At 37.7% G+C, this 14,480-nt stretch overlaps 1 long non-coding RNA gene across 1 annotated transcript; it reads left to right on the forward strand.

Annotated features, from left to right (window-relative positions):
- Nucleotides 1–9,266: 9,266 nt before the first annotated feature.
- Nucleotides 9,267–13,017, forward strand: LOC140005759 (uncharacterized). The gene is made up of 5 exons (XR_011813328.1): nucleotides 9,267–9,429; nucleotides 9,686–10,129; nucleotides 10,497–10,566; nucleotides 11,940–12,005; nucleotides 12,652–13,017. It is a non-coding gene; the product is annotated as an uncharacterized lncRNA (long non-coding RNA).
- Nucleotides 13,018–14,480: the final 1,463 nt, after the last annotated feature.

Genomic DNA, 14,480 nt, shown 5'->3' on the forward strand with positions numbered 1-14,480 from the left:
GAAGCTGGGGACGTCTAGTGTGGCTGAGTATGAGGGAAAATTCACTAAGTTTTCTAGGTACGCCTCAGAATTGGTATCCACTGAGAGGAGAAGATCAAGGCGATTTGTACAGGGACTTAACGTGGAGATTCAAGAGAGGTTAGCAACAACCCAAATCTCTACTTTTACCGAAGCCCTAGAGAAGGCGCAGAGAGTTGAAAGTGCAAGGTTGCAAGTTAAGAATTTTCATGCCAAGAAAAGGGGCGCCCCTAGTCTTCCTCCTGGACAAGCAGATAAGGGTGCCCCACCTTCTAAAAAGCAAAAAAAGAACGGGAGGAGTAGAGACATCTAGTACACCAAAAAGGACTCTATCAAGAGGTGGCCACAATGGACGAGGGCAACCGAGGGAGACACCTCCAAGTGGTCAGGCTGTAACTCCTCAAGTTATTTGTGGTTATTGTCTTAAGCCTAACCATACAGAGAATGAGTACTGGAAGAAATCGGGAAAGTGTTTGTATTGTGGCAGCACTGAACATCAGATTGCGAACTGTCCGAGTATACCGAAGGAAGGAAGTAGTGCCCAACGGCCAGACAAGTCGGTATCTAAACAATCTAGTGCTGAAGGCAGTCGACCTAAAGTGCCGGCTAGGATTTATACATCAGGCTATCAACAGGTTTTCGATCCCGCTAAGGTCATTGAAGGTATAATTCTTACTTTTTATTGTTTATCTAAGGTTCTAAGTGACCCTAGTACGATACACTCTTTTGCAAAACCCTAGATTCATGGGAGAGAATCAAAGTTTGACTGCTAATTGGGTGAATAGAAATTGCGAGATATCGGTTGGAGAGTGTAAGTTATTGATTAATCTGATAAACATGACTATTAAGGGGTATGATACTATCCTAAGTGCGAATTTCGAGGACAAAATTCTTTTTAAGGAGGGGAGGATGTGAGGATCTGAAAAAAAAATTTCTTATTTTTATCGTATATTACTGGCTTATTTAAATAATTATTCACCCGTTTTCTCTGAATAATTTATTTCAACCATTTTAAACCCATTTACACGAAACAATTTCTCACTTACATTTTTAAAACGTCCCGTTAGCAAATTTAATTTTTCGGAGGTTCGTTTAGTAAGGAATAATAAGCACACGTTTTTAGAGGCAAAATTCGATCCGAGAGTGCATAATTTTGGAGATTTGAGGACTCATGTTTATTCTTAAAATAGTTATTTTTATAATTATTTATCTTATAGTTAGTTAATTATATCACCGTTACATAAATTTCTTGTAAGTTTCGCTTTATCGCGCGCGAATCGGAAGTTCGCGTAAATCAAGCCGGAACGAGTAAATGGAGATTTAAGGAACTTATACTAGACTAGTAAGAGTGAATAATTATAGTGTTAAAGGAATTACATTAGAGGTTTAGTGCACAAGTGAAACAAACCCGAGAGAAAACGAACACGAAACGCGCGCGAGCGAGCACTATTCTCAGTTGACTTTTGTAGAAATTTGGTCACAAAACCCTCAAGCTTCTTCAAGAAGCTTCACCACACAACAAACCTCTCTTTTCTCTCTCATCTTGGCCGGCCAACCTTCAAGGGAAGAGGAAGGGAAAAAGCTTCACTCAATCTTGTAAATTCTTACTCCAAATCCTTCACAAATCATCACACAACTTCCATAAAACTTGGAGAGCAACTTAAGCTTGGTGAAAGGCTCCTTCATGTGGTTTTTCTTGGAGCTTTGGTGACTAAAATTTTTGGTTTTTCAAGAGCTCAAAAGGTAGCTTTCATCTCCATGAATCCTTCCATTTTTTCTTCAAAGTTGGAGCTTGATTGCAAGGGTTTACTACCCTAAGCATGGATTAGGCTAGCAGACTTGAGGTGTTTAATTTTTCACTTTTATTCCTAGGCTATTTGACTTGGGGTGAACTCTAGGTAGCTGCCTTGAGGATTAAATGCTTGGTTTGTGTTGTTTATGTGTTAAATGAGAGGAACTACGGTTGGAAATGGAGACAAAATTGAGAAAAGAGAGAAACTAGAACTGGCTGAATCTGTCCAATACTTTTCATACCTGTCTTTCAAATTTTTGTGGGTTGTTTTGCTGTGGGACTGATGTATATATGTTTTTTATGGTGTGTAGAAAGTTTCTACCAAAAATCATTCGAATTGATTGAGCAAAATCTGAATTTTCGAAACTTGAAGAAATCTGGAAAACGTGTTCAGGACATCTGAACAGTGTCACTTTAATTGAACATATGTCTTTGTACAGATGTCAAAATCAAGTAATGTTTGTTGCATTTAAAACTAGACATTTGTTGCTTTCCAAATGTAGAAAATGCACCATCTAGTTCGAATTGAGTGATCCGTAGTGATTCACAAAAGTTTCCTGTTCTGTTCGAATGGCAGTGAAAAGCTGCGATTTGTCGCTTGAATTCGAACTACCTACGAACTGATTTTCAGAACGACTTCTTCTGATGAAATGTAGCATTTTGAATCTAGTTTCCAATGCCACTGACCATTCTCAATTTCAAGTTGTATTGAGGGAGATATCGTTCAAGTTTCAAACTGCAGCAAAGCTGGAAATCTGGAAAACTCTTTCTTCTTGCTAGCTGACTGGTCTAGTGTAACTTAGGATGTTTTGTTTCGAAAATCTTGATGTCCATTGCTTGTCAAATACTTATGAAATGTTTCTTGGACCTTGGTTTAAAAAATGAATCAAATTGGAGTTGATCTCATTGGTCAAAATGTTTGAAAAGGAAAGAAAACCAAAAAAACAGATTTGCTTTGGGAAATTTCTTGAAATTTGGTAGTTTTGTTAACTACCTTCCCGTACGATTTTTTCTGTGAAAATTGATAGTGAAGTAATCCTCATATAGAATATGGTGTGTACCAAATTTGGTATTATTCTAAGACCATTTCGGTACCCAACTGAAATCCCAAAGTTTGTTTTCAAATCTGGAAAATTCACAGAACAGTCTTCAATTTTAGCCAACTTTGAGCTGCTATATCTTGATGCTCAAAACTCCGAATCTAGTTTCGTTTGTTGTGTTTGAAACCTTGATTGGAATTCTTATTGTGCTATGAATTTTAGAGACTAGTTCACTTTCTGTGAATTTTGCCAAATTTCCAAAGTTTGCCGAAAAACATGATTGAAACTGCCGTGTTTACTAGATCAACCACTTTGAGCTGACAAATGATTGTCTTCCGTTTAGAGTCTTTGAAAAGTGTCTTCTAGGAACTTTTAGTACTTTGAAACAAGATTCCAACGGTATAAGATTGATGCGAATCCCTCCATGGTGGTGAAGTTCATCCTTGCAAATTCCCACGATCTTGACGGAAGTTTTCCAGGTTTGGTTGGCGGAATTCCTTTCGACCCAATCTAACCCTCTAAGTTGCGAACACTCTTGATACGATCTCAACCCGCGACTTAACGAATTAGTGAACCAAGGCACTTTGGTAGGATGGCGCCACAAACAAATGCATTTCTTGTTTGATAAGCCAAGTTGAACTTCCTAGAAAACTATCTAAGATGTTCAAGGGGTGCTCGCAAGAAGCCAAGAGAATTCTCTCAATTTTACTAATGAATCCAAATCTGATCGGTGTTGTAGGTTTGAAGCTTATTTATAGCTTCTCACAACTCAAACCCTAATGAAACTTGGAAACTAGAATTCGGCCCAACTATGGCCCATCATGCCGAACCCAACAAGGGAATATGGCTGAAACTAATAGCTAAAATAAGGTAACGAATGACTAAAAATCGGAAGGACTACAACAATTAAGTCACTTTCTTTATTCTACTAATTGAAACGAAAAAACTAATTAACTTGAACTTGATGGATCTTGTGACTCGAAGTGCCTTGTATTAAGGGTCTTGATCCTCTAGTTGGAGTAGAGTCACGTACTCCGAACCGTCTTCAAAGATCGAACTACTTTCCTTAGCTTCTTGTACCACACGTATCAAGATATTCAATTGCTCCCTCATTCGCTTGGCACGAGCTCTAGTGATTGGTCCGGTTGGTATCACCACGTTCTTGGTAGTAGCTTGGATGACCGCATCATTCCCCTCCTCTTGAAAAGGATTTGTCCTCAAATCAAACATGTCATCTACATCAAATGGGCTTAAGTCAGAGACATTGAAAGTAGCGGTAACACTATACTCACCAGGTAGATCCAGTTTGTAGGCGTTGTCATTGATGCGTTCAAGGATCTGGAATGGTCCGTCGCCATGAGGTGAGAGCTTGCTCCTGCGTTGGATGGGGAACCGTTCCTTGCGCAGGTGGAGCCAAACCCAATCACCTGGTTCGAACACGAGTTGGCGTCTACCTTTGTTGGCTTGTTGAGCAATCTGTGATGTACGCTTCTCAATGTTCAAGCGAGTCTTCTCATGTAGCCTGCGTACAAACTCAGCCTTTTGTTGCCCATTGAGGTTAGCTCTTTCACTCAAAGGTAACGGGGTCAAGTCCAAAGGCGTCAACGGATTAAATCCATAAACAATTTCAAATGGGGAGTATTGAGTAGTGGAATGCACAATCCTATTATATGCAAACTCTACGTGAGGTAAACACTCCTCCCAATTTTTCAAGTTAGATTTGATGATAGTGCGTAAAAGAGTAGAGAGAGTGCGATTGACAAGCTCGGTTTGTCCATCGGTTTATGGATGACTGGTGGTTGAAAATAGTAGTTTAGTACCCAACTTAGACCACAAAGTCTTCCAAAAATAAGAGAGAAATTTGACATCTCTATCTGACACTATGGTCCTAGGAATGCCATGCAACCTAACAATTTCCTTGAAAAATAAATCCACTATATGGGATGCATCATCCGTCTTATGGCAAGCAATAAAGTGTGCCATCTTAGAAAACCGATCAACAACCACATAAATCGAATCATGCCCTCTCTTAGATCTAGGTAAGCCAAGAATGAAATCCATTGAAAGATCTACCCAAGGTGCATCAGGAATTGGTAAAGGCAAGTATAAACCATGGGGTTGTACCTCAGATTTTGCTTTCTTGCATACGATGCATCGGCTCACCACCTTCTCAACATCACGCCGCATCCGTGGCTAGTGGAAATGCTCCTGCAACATAGATATAGTCTTAGCAACTCTGAAATGTCCCATTAAACCACCTCCATGTGCTTCTTTTATGAGTAAGAGTCGAATGGAACAGTTAGGGATGCAAAGGCGATTTAAGTAGAATAGGTAACCGTCAAAAACTGAGTAGTTTCCTTGGGCAGCTCGAGAGCAATTTTGGAACGTGTCACCAAAGTCGGTATCGCTCATATACATATCTTTGAGCAACTCGAAACCAAGTAACTTAGCATCAAGAGTAGTGAGTAGAGTATACCTGCGGGATAGTGCATCGGCCACTATGTTACTCTTACCACTCTTATATTTGATGACGAATGGGAACGTCTCGATGAAGGCAACCCATCGTGCATGTCGCTTGTTAAGATTGTGTTGTGCCTTCAAGTACTTGAGAGACTCGTAATCGGTGTGCACTATGAACTCCTTGGGTCTCAAGTAGTGCTGCCATACCCGTAGTGCACAAACCAAGGCATATAATTCCTTGTCGTAGGTAGAGTAGTTCAGTGCTGCCCCATTGAGTTTCTCACTGAAGTATGCAACAGGCCTACCTTCTTGCATTAACACGGCTCCAACTCCTATTCCTGAAGCATCACATTCAATTTCAAAAGCTTTAGTAAAATCAGGAAGGGTTAAAACGGGTGCACGTGTTAACTTATCCTTTAGTGTTTGGAAGGCTTGCTCTTGTTCCTCCCCCCAGATGAACTTCTTGTTTTTCTTGATGAGCGCCGTAAGTGGGGTGGCCAGGGTGCTAAAATCCTTCACAAATCGCCTGTAGAAGCCTGCAAGCCCATGGAAGCTACGCATATCCCCAATGGACTTAAGGGTTGGCCACTCTTGAATAGCCTGTACCTTTGACTCGTCCACTTGTATTTCCTGTGCACTAATCACAAATCCTAAAAACACAAGACGGTCAGTACAAAAATTGCACTTCTTGAGATTAGCGTAGAGTTTCTCCCTTCGAAGTACATCCAAAACAGCTTTTAAATGTTCAAGATGCTCTTCCATGCTACGGCTATAGATGAGGATATCGTCAAAATAAACTACTACAAATTTCCCTAAGAATGGTCTCAAGACATGGTTCATAAGCCGCATAAAGGTGCTAGGTGCATCGGTTAACCCGAAAGGCATTACTAACCATTCATACAAACCATACTTAGTTTTGAAAGCAGTTTTCCATTCATTTCCTTCCTTAATTCGAATTTGATGATACCCACTTTTTAAGTCAATTTTGGTAAAAATGACCGCACCGTGTAACTCATCAAGTATATCATCTAACCTAGGTATAGGGTGCCGATACTTTACCGTAATCGCCCATCTCTTGTCTAGCAACTCGCCCATCACAGCTCGGTAGTCGGTGCACCTGCGCCATGCTCCATCCTTCTTGGGTACTAGAATCACTGGCACCGCGCAAGGGCTCAAACTCTCCCTCGCCCATCTCTTGTCTAGCAACTCGTCCACTTGACGTTGTAGCTCCTTTGTTTCCTCAGGATTGCTCTTGTAGGCCGGACGATTAGGTATGTTCGCTCCTGGTACAAAGTATATTTGGTGCTCAATCCCGCGAATAGGAGGTAAACCACTTGGAATATCCTCAGGAAAGACATCCTTGTAATCCTGCAAAAGTGGAGCAACAATAGTTGGGAAGTTAGCAAATGGATCATTATCGGACAACCCTACTTCCTTGCACACAAGTACAAGAAGTGGTTGGCATGCACTCATAGCTCGCTGTATTTGTTTGGCCTTTACGAGCATCAAATGTTTTCCTTCATTTTTTTTATTTTCCTCACTAGCTGAATTCACATGTGCCTTTTTCTTTTCATTGTGGTTAGCTTTGAGTTCTTTCTTTTTCCGCTCACGTTCTAGCTCACATTCCTTTTGAAGATTCTCTTGGTCGGCACGAACTTGCCTAGGCGTTAGGGGTGCAAAAGTGACCTTGCGGTCCTTGTATATAAAGGAATACTTGTTACTCATGCTCTCGAAGTTCACTCGCCTATCATATTGCCATGGTCGCCCAAGGATTATGTGACTTGCATGCATGGGCACCACGTCACACAGAATCTCATCTTTATAGCGACCTATCTTGAAGGAGACCAACACTTGTTTGGCTACTCGAACCTCCCCACTATTACTAAGCCATTGAAGTTTGTAGGGGCGGGGGTGTTCCGTAGTTGGCAAGTCCAACTTCTCTACCATAGTAGCACTAGCAACATTCGTGCAACTGCCGCCGTCAATGATAAGGCTGCACAACTTGTCTCGGACTAAGCAACGTGTGAGAACCCGTAATTTTTTCATTTTCTAGGTTTTATTATTTTCATGGCTTGTTTTCTGCATTTTCGTGAGTAGGAAAAATTTCTAGATATTTTTAAGGAGCAGATATAGTTTTTAGATGATTTTTCTAGTATCGAATAGTTTTTGAGAAATTAAGAGCGTATACCGGACGTGGGACCCACTAGTGCGAAAAGTTCAGAAAAATTCGGCCAACTAGGTTAAGTGTTGGATACTGGAATTAATTTACCGGGTGTTAAGAGATAATTAGAGGAGGCTAAGTGGATTGGTATAAGAGAGACAAGTTAGGTAAGTATTTAATAAAAGGTGACAAGTGTCACCATTTGAGTGGGTTTACCTTTAAGACCACTATTCATGGTCTTACCAATTGACTAATTAAATCAAAAAAAAAAACAACCAAAATTTCTCCATTTTGCTCTTCATTGTGGCCGACTCTCTCTCTCCAAAAGAAAGAAAGAAACTCTTCAAGGTTTGCTTCCATTTAGCTCAAATCCATCCAACCAACCATTGAAACTTGCAATTTCTCCATTAAACCTCTTCAATTAGTGTTAGTGAGTTGATTTGTGGAGTTATTTGGAAAGCTAAGAGGACCTATTGCTCTCTCTCTCTTGTTTCTAAGGTGAGTTGTGAAGAACCACCCTCCTCCCTTAATTGATGCTTAAATCATGATTAGTAGTAGTATGAGATGCAAGTTTATCACTACAAGAAAAAAGGTTATTAGTGACAACATTTCTTTGTGACGACAAAAAGTCGTCACAAAATGAGGTTGTTTAGTCACGACTTTGAAGGTTGTCACAATTGACTCAAAGCAACTGAGTTTTCAGTGACAACCTTTAATTGTCGTCACAAAACTACTTCGCGCCATGGGACTTGGAAGGCGCGAGTTTTGCGATAGTGACGACTTGATAAAAGTTGTCAGTAATTCTACCACTTTTTTTGACAACTTTACATTGTTGTCACTATTTATGTTTATTGACGACCAATATTTGTCAATAAAACTATAGTGTAGTTAGTGACAACATAAGTATCATCACTAACTTGAACATCTCTAATGCATTTATTTAATTGTGAGCCTCAATATTAATTTAATTTTTTTTAAAATTTGATGATTTATTAAACTAGTCAGAGTTACTTAAATATTAATTTAATTTTTTTAAAATTTGATAATTTATTAAACTAGTCATAGTTACTCAATAAGTTTTTAACTGAAAAAAATTAATGAAAGCTTTTAGTTAGAACAACTATATAAACTATTACAATTAGAACTCAAGGCCTCTAAATTCAAATACCTTAATTTTGGGTACTGTCAATGCCTCCTTGACATTTAATTGGTCGAATGTTGAAACTCATTAAGTACAAATTCATTTTGATGAAAAGCGGAATTAGTTGTGTTATATAAGTTAATTAATGAAATCTGGACTACTAATTACTGCAATTCCTTCAAATTTAATGTTGATTTGCTAAAAGTCAAAACGAATACATATTTTTCTTACAAATCAATACGTATACTATAGTTTCGTGCAAGTTTACATTCATGATTCTTCAATATAAAACATCTAAAAAAATATAGTACTATTAGACAAAACTAACAAAATTTTCTAGAAACTGATAGAAAGTTCTTAACACATAATTAAGATTTTTCTTTTTTCATGTTTAAAAATAATGAATTATTTCTTAAAATAATATGAAAGTAGATTCCCGATTTAGTATACTTAATTAAAATGTTTAATTTAATACAAAGAAAATAACCTTTCTTTGAGAATCTAAATAAAAAGATAAAACTAAAAATTGGATCAAATTTTTCGTTCAAAATGAAAAAGAAACAGCGGGAATTGAAAATTGGTGGAGGCATTCTTTAAAAAGCAAATTTCAAAATGAAAGAGTACAAGTCTACCACTTTTGGGCTAAGCCTGATACACTTCTAATTCTCACATTTTCACTCGCTGGCCTTCTCACTGTCTCTCTCGGTCTCTCTCTCACTTCGACCCCTCTCAATTTCTTTCTCACTAATGCTCGAGCATTCCTCCTTATTGGGCTACTGATTTTGATATGTTTCCTCAGAGCATGTGCTGTAAAAAGGCAAGTTTCTCTCTTCTTGCTTAGTAATCAATTTCCCCCAATTTTTATTGACCCGATTTTGTGTTCCCAACATTCAATTTTTGGGTAAATTCTCTTCTTCTCTATCATTTGTCTAGTTTCCCCAAAGTTTCTTACCCTAATTAGCAATCACCATCATTTGCAATCACCTTTTCTACCCTACTTAGACGATCAATTGTTTCAATTTCTCCCCAAATTTTATTGCCCTAATTTAAAAAAAAAAAAAATTTCTGCCCAGGACAAGGAGGGCATCCCCGGGACCAGCAGCACCTCATCTTCATTGGCAAGCAGCTTGAGGACAGCCGCACCCTAGTCGACTACAACATCCAGAAGGAGTCAGCCCTCCACCTTGTCCTCCACCTCGACGGTGGCGCCAAGAAGCGCAAGAAGAACACCTGCACCAAGCCGGCGGTGACTGAGGGAAATTCTCCCCCCTTTTTTATAAACTTTATTGTTACTAGTCTAATTGAACATTAGCAGCATGTTCTTATTTTGAAGATTTGGGTATGTTACTGCAAATCGTTGAGTTATTGAACCATTTGCATCATGAGCTGTGCCTCGTTAACTTGCTTATTTGTGAGTTGTGTTAGAGAGGTTTCTGTGGGAAGCTTGTCGAGACACTACTTTAATCATCTTGATGGTAGCTACGGCTGCTTCTTTGGCCCTTGGGATAAAGACAGAGGTAAGCTTAATTTTTGAGTTTGCTCTAATTATTATTATTATTATTTTAATTTTAAGGATAAGTTCACTCTTAATACTTATTTTGAATTGAGAATTGTAAGCCCTATAAAGTTTTTTCTGTTTAATAATTTTGTTGTACTACTATATGTTTGAGATCATGATTTTGTTAGTTGTATGAATTTTAAATCTTGTCTTTTGATTTTCTGACAAGAATGGTATCTGTCCCTATCAAATTCTTATAGATTAAAGTATTTTTTAATATACTTGTGATTTACTAGCTAATCTGAGTGGAAAAGGGAAAATGCTGACATGTTTTGATTGGTTAATTTTGATTTGGTCTTGCCATAGTCTAATATGTTGTTTTCCAGGGTATAAAAGAAGGATGGTATGATGGTGGAAGTATCGCGTTGGCTGTCTTTATCGTCATTGTTGTAACAGGTATTATGACAAGTTTAGCAAAGAAAGTTGGTACAATGTGTGGTTAATTAATGACTAGAAATGCAGTTAATTTCGATTCTGTGGAGAACTGAATGAAATGTATTACATCCCCCCTGTTGGAAGTGCTCTATCTTTGTGTAAATGTGCACACTCACAAATCGACTCTCATTTCCTTTGTTTCCATTTATTTATTTTTTTAGAAACCTGGACAAGTTGCTCCAAATCATTGCATTTGTACTTTGCCTTAAAAGCTGTATATTAGCTATGGATGTAGTCCTGCAAGTTAAGATACTGTAGACTTTTTTTTTTCTGCTAACTTATAAATTCATTCTAGAACACAAACCTCTAAGGTTGCATCTCAAGTCTAAGGTGTTGCATCTGGTGACTGAGAAATCTGGTGATAGAGTTCTAAGGCTGCATCTCAAGTCTACTTAAGGACTTGTACTAGTATCACTTTGGAAGAGCTTGGTAAGAGGACCAAAACTCATCAATTAGTTTTGATGTGAAAAAAGATCTTCCTCCGTAAAAATTCATGAACTAGGAATGTTATTAGAACAGCATGGACAGCTTCTTATGGTATGTTTTGAGAGTCCATGATTCTCCAGAATATACTTGTTAGCCTTACTTGTGCTGAATTTCACATGTTTCACTATTTTTTAAGGGCAAAGGTGCTTTGGCCAAAATGTTTTGCTTGCAAATGTGTTGACCACATTTACTTCTCTGCCTAGTATGTTCCTTTTGTTAAGTTTACAAGGGAGAGGTCAATCCTCTTAAACAGAAACAAAACATAGGGTCGCAGCCCCTAAAATATTTGCACCACGCAATTCACTAAGTTCCTGTGGTGGTTCTGTTATAATCTGCATCCCAGATTCTTTGTTGACACTACTTTTAGCTAGCTAGTCTGCACACTTACTTCTTTCTCCAAACATGTTGTAGCCAGGATTCCCGATCCCTGCTTAAAACATTCCTGATCTGACATATTAGATTGTATAGTGGTGATTCATGTCCTGCTTTTTGTATTAGTTCGAAAGCTGCCTTGCAATTCGTGTCTAGAATCACTCTTCTTTCTCCAGAGTTCCAAGCCATTTTTATCCTTTTGAGTACTCCCCACAGCTCTGCTAAGTGCTATCATATTATCTGTTAACCCAATATTCACTATAAAACCTGTTTTCCATCTCCCCCAGCTATCTATATGTCCCTTTTCAAATTAATATGGCTTTGCCTCTTCTACTTGGAATAATGCTAAATTGAGAAGTGTACATCTTGCCACAGTTAATTGCTAATTATTGATAGTTTCATGTCTTACATGGTAGTTTGTTCTCCATATAGCATTATTTTATACTATATAATCACAAACTTTTTGCTGGATGTAGGTTGGATTTTCTGTTAACGGAGTAATAATACTAACTTTTATGTGGGTTTTGAAGGCATTCCTTGAGGTAATACCTTTTCTTTTCACATGAATGGTTCCCATTTTTGGTGCCATTCTTGAAGTAAATTTCACTGTGAATGTTTTGCAATGTCCCGCCACTTGCCTAACTCACTAGTTTGATTGGAATACAATATTAAGGGGTGCTGGTTTTCTATGGAATTAATACACCATGACAAACAGCAAAAGTAATTTCAGAGATCTAGAACAAGAAAGTTGTTATTTGCTTTTAAATGGCAAAGAAGCATTCTAGTTATGTTGGTACACATTGCTCCTACTTGACACCTTATATCATGATCGACATTACTTTGGTTATCATACTTGACACCTTGTATCCTCTGTGGTGCATTAGTTTGGATTGTTTTGGTTTAGTTTAGTTTAGTTTATTTGAATGTTTTAGCTAAGCAAGTGAACTGGAGTTGCTTTTCCTTTAGTGTTGTGCTTATCATCTTATCAACTGGTTATATTGTTCATAGCAGTACTTATATCAGTACTTGTTATAGTAGTGCTTGTTGCCTTATCAACTTGTTATATTATTCCTTTGAGGCTGAAGTTTAATAGCAGTACTTATTTCTTGAGCTAATTTGGTGCATTAGTTTGGGGCTGATTTTGATTTTCGTTGGGGCTGATTTTGATTTTGATTTTGAATGTCTTAGGACGATGGAAGGTAACTTTGGTCCGGATCTTCTTGGCTTTCTTCTTAAAAGTTGTCCCAGATTTGACAAATTTGGCAACCTTGGCTGCCTGAGCCTTTGTATCAAGCTTTTTTGTGGTGTCAGCTTTAGGAGCCATTGCTGGAAACTGCCTTACAAATCTTTTACCTGAGGGGAGGAGCGGAGTGTTGAGGGGAGGAGCTGAGTGTTGCTGAAGCGGCTCTGTGTTGAAATTTGGGACTTGGATTTGTTTTGTAAAGCTACCTCGAGTTATATGTGAAATTTAGGCCAAATACCACTTATCAAACTATCTATAGGGTGTTGTTGAACTTCATTATGATATTTGAATGCTTATATGATATTTTGACATTTCGTAGTGCAATGGATGCATTCATTTGCTAATTATAAATCATTGTCATTTTTTTTCCATTTATAGATATAATTGTTGTAGGAAAATTTTCAATTTTCATGGTGATAAAGAGTTATCATTGAATCAGAATTTTCCATTAATAACAATCTGCGGTCATAGAATTAAAAAGTATTTAGTGACAACAAAAGTCGTCAGTAATTAGTCTATACCAATGACTGTAGACACCAAATTTTGAATAATTTTATGTAGCATCTATTTCATGATTTTCATTTTTAGATTGCTTGCATTTTAGTTCGTTATTGTGTGTTTTGCACTATTAGTTGTTATGATATTTTAGTTTTATTCATTTTCGCCCTTTTTGTTGACCTGTTTCATTTGCTATTTATTCTTGTTTACTTTTAGTTTTAGTTTTTAGTTTTAGTTTTTAAGTTTAAAATTAGCATAGAGTTTTTAGGGAAAAGAAAAGGAAAACACCAAAAATATGTTTTAGTCATTTTGTTTTTATTCAATGCTTTCTTGAAAGAAAAATGAAAATGAAAATGAAAAATGAAAAAAAGAGAAAAAAGAAAAAAGGAAAATTTGTTCACAAAAATATGTTTATTTCTTTAAATTCAATCTTTGGGCACATTAGTTGTTTTTATTAAGTTATTTTGAGAAAAAGAAAATGAATGAAAATGAAAAAGAAAATGTAGAAAAAGATGGAAAAATGGCCATTTTTGTTGTTTTTAGTTGTTTAGTTTTTAAATTATTTTCATTATTATTCCTATTATTATTACCTGGTTTTTGTCAATTTGTTATTATTATTATTTATATTTTTATCATTTCTGTATGTATTAAGTTGAAAGTTAAAAAAAAAAAAAAAAAAAAAAAAGAGTGAAACGCGGCATGCAAGCTGCGTGTTGCCGCAGCTTGCAAACCAAGGGCTGGGCAGCCCCTTTAGCTGCAAATATGGGGAGATTGTTTTAGGGTTGAGTGCCTCATATAAATGGAAAAAAAAGAAACAGCCGCAAAAGGGGAGGTTTTGGGGGAGAGGGAGTCGAAGGAGAAAAAACCAAGCAAGAGTGGAGGGTTTGAGAGCAAAGTGACGGCCGCAATCTGGAAAGGAAAACACTGGAGCGAGAGAGTTTGGAGAGGAAGTGACGGCAGAGGTGAGTGACGGAGAAACAAAAAGGGAGAATGGCCGAGTGAGGAAAGGAGAAAAGGAACTAAGAGCTGGGTTTGGAGCGGAGAATTAGAGAATCTGAAAGAAAGGAGAGAACTCCGTGAGGGCTGAACAAGGGAAAGAACCAGACTGAAGCTCCAAGTTGCAGTTTTTCCAGCACTGGGCATCTCTGTGGCAGATTCATCTTCGTCAGTTTGCATTTGGACGTCTCGCCTAAGAGTCTTCGTGATTGATCAACCTTCTAAGCGTCAAAGGTAATTTCTTTTTGCCGTTTGCTTCTCACACAGTTTCAGATCTTCA

This window comes from Coffea arabica, chromosome 4e, assembly GCF_036785885.1.
Source record: "Coffea arabica cultivar ET-39 chromosome 4e, Coffea Arabica ET-39 HiFi, whole genome shotgun sequence".
Classification (NCBI taxonomy): Eukaryota; Viridiplantae; Streptophyta; class Magnoliopsida; order Gentianales; family Rubiaceae; genus Coffea; species Coffea arabica.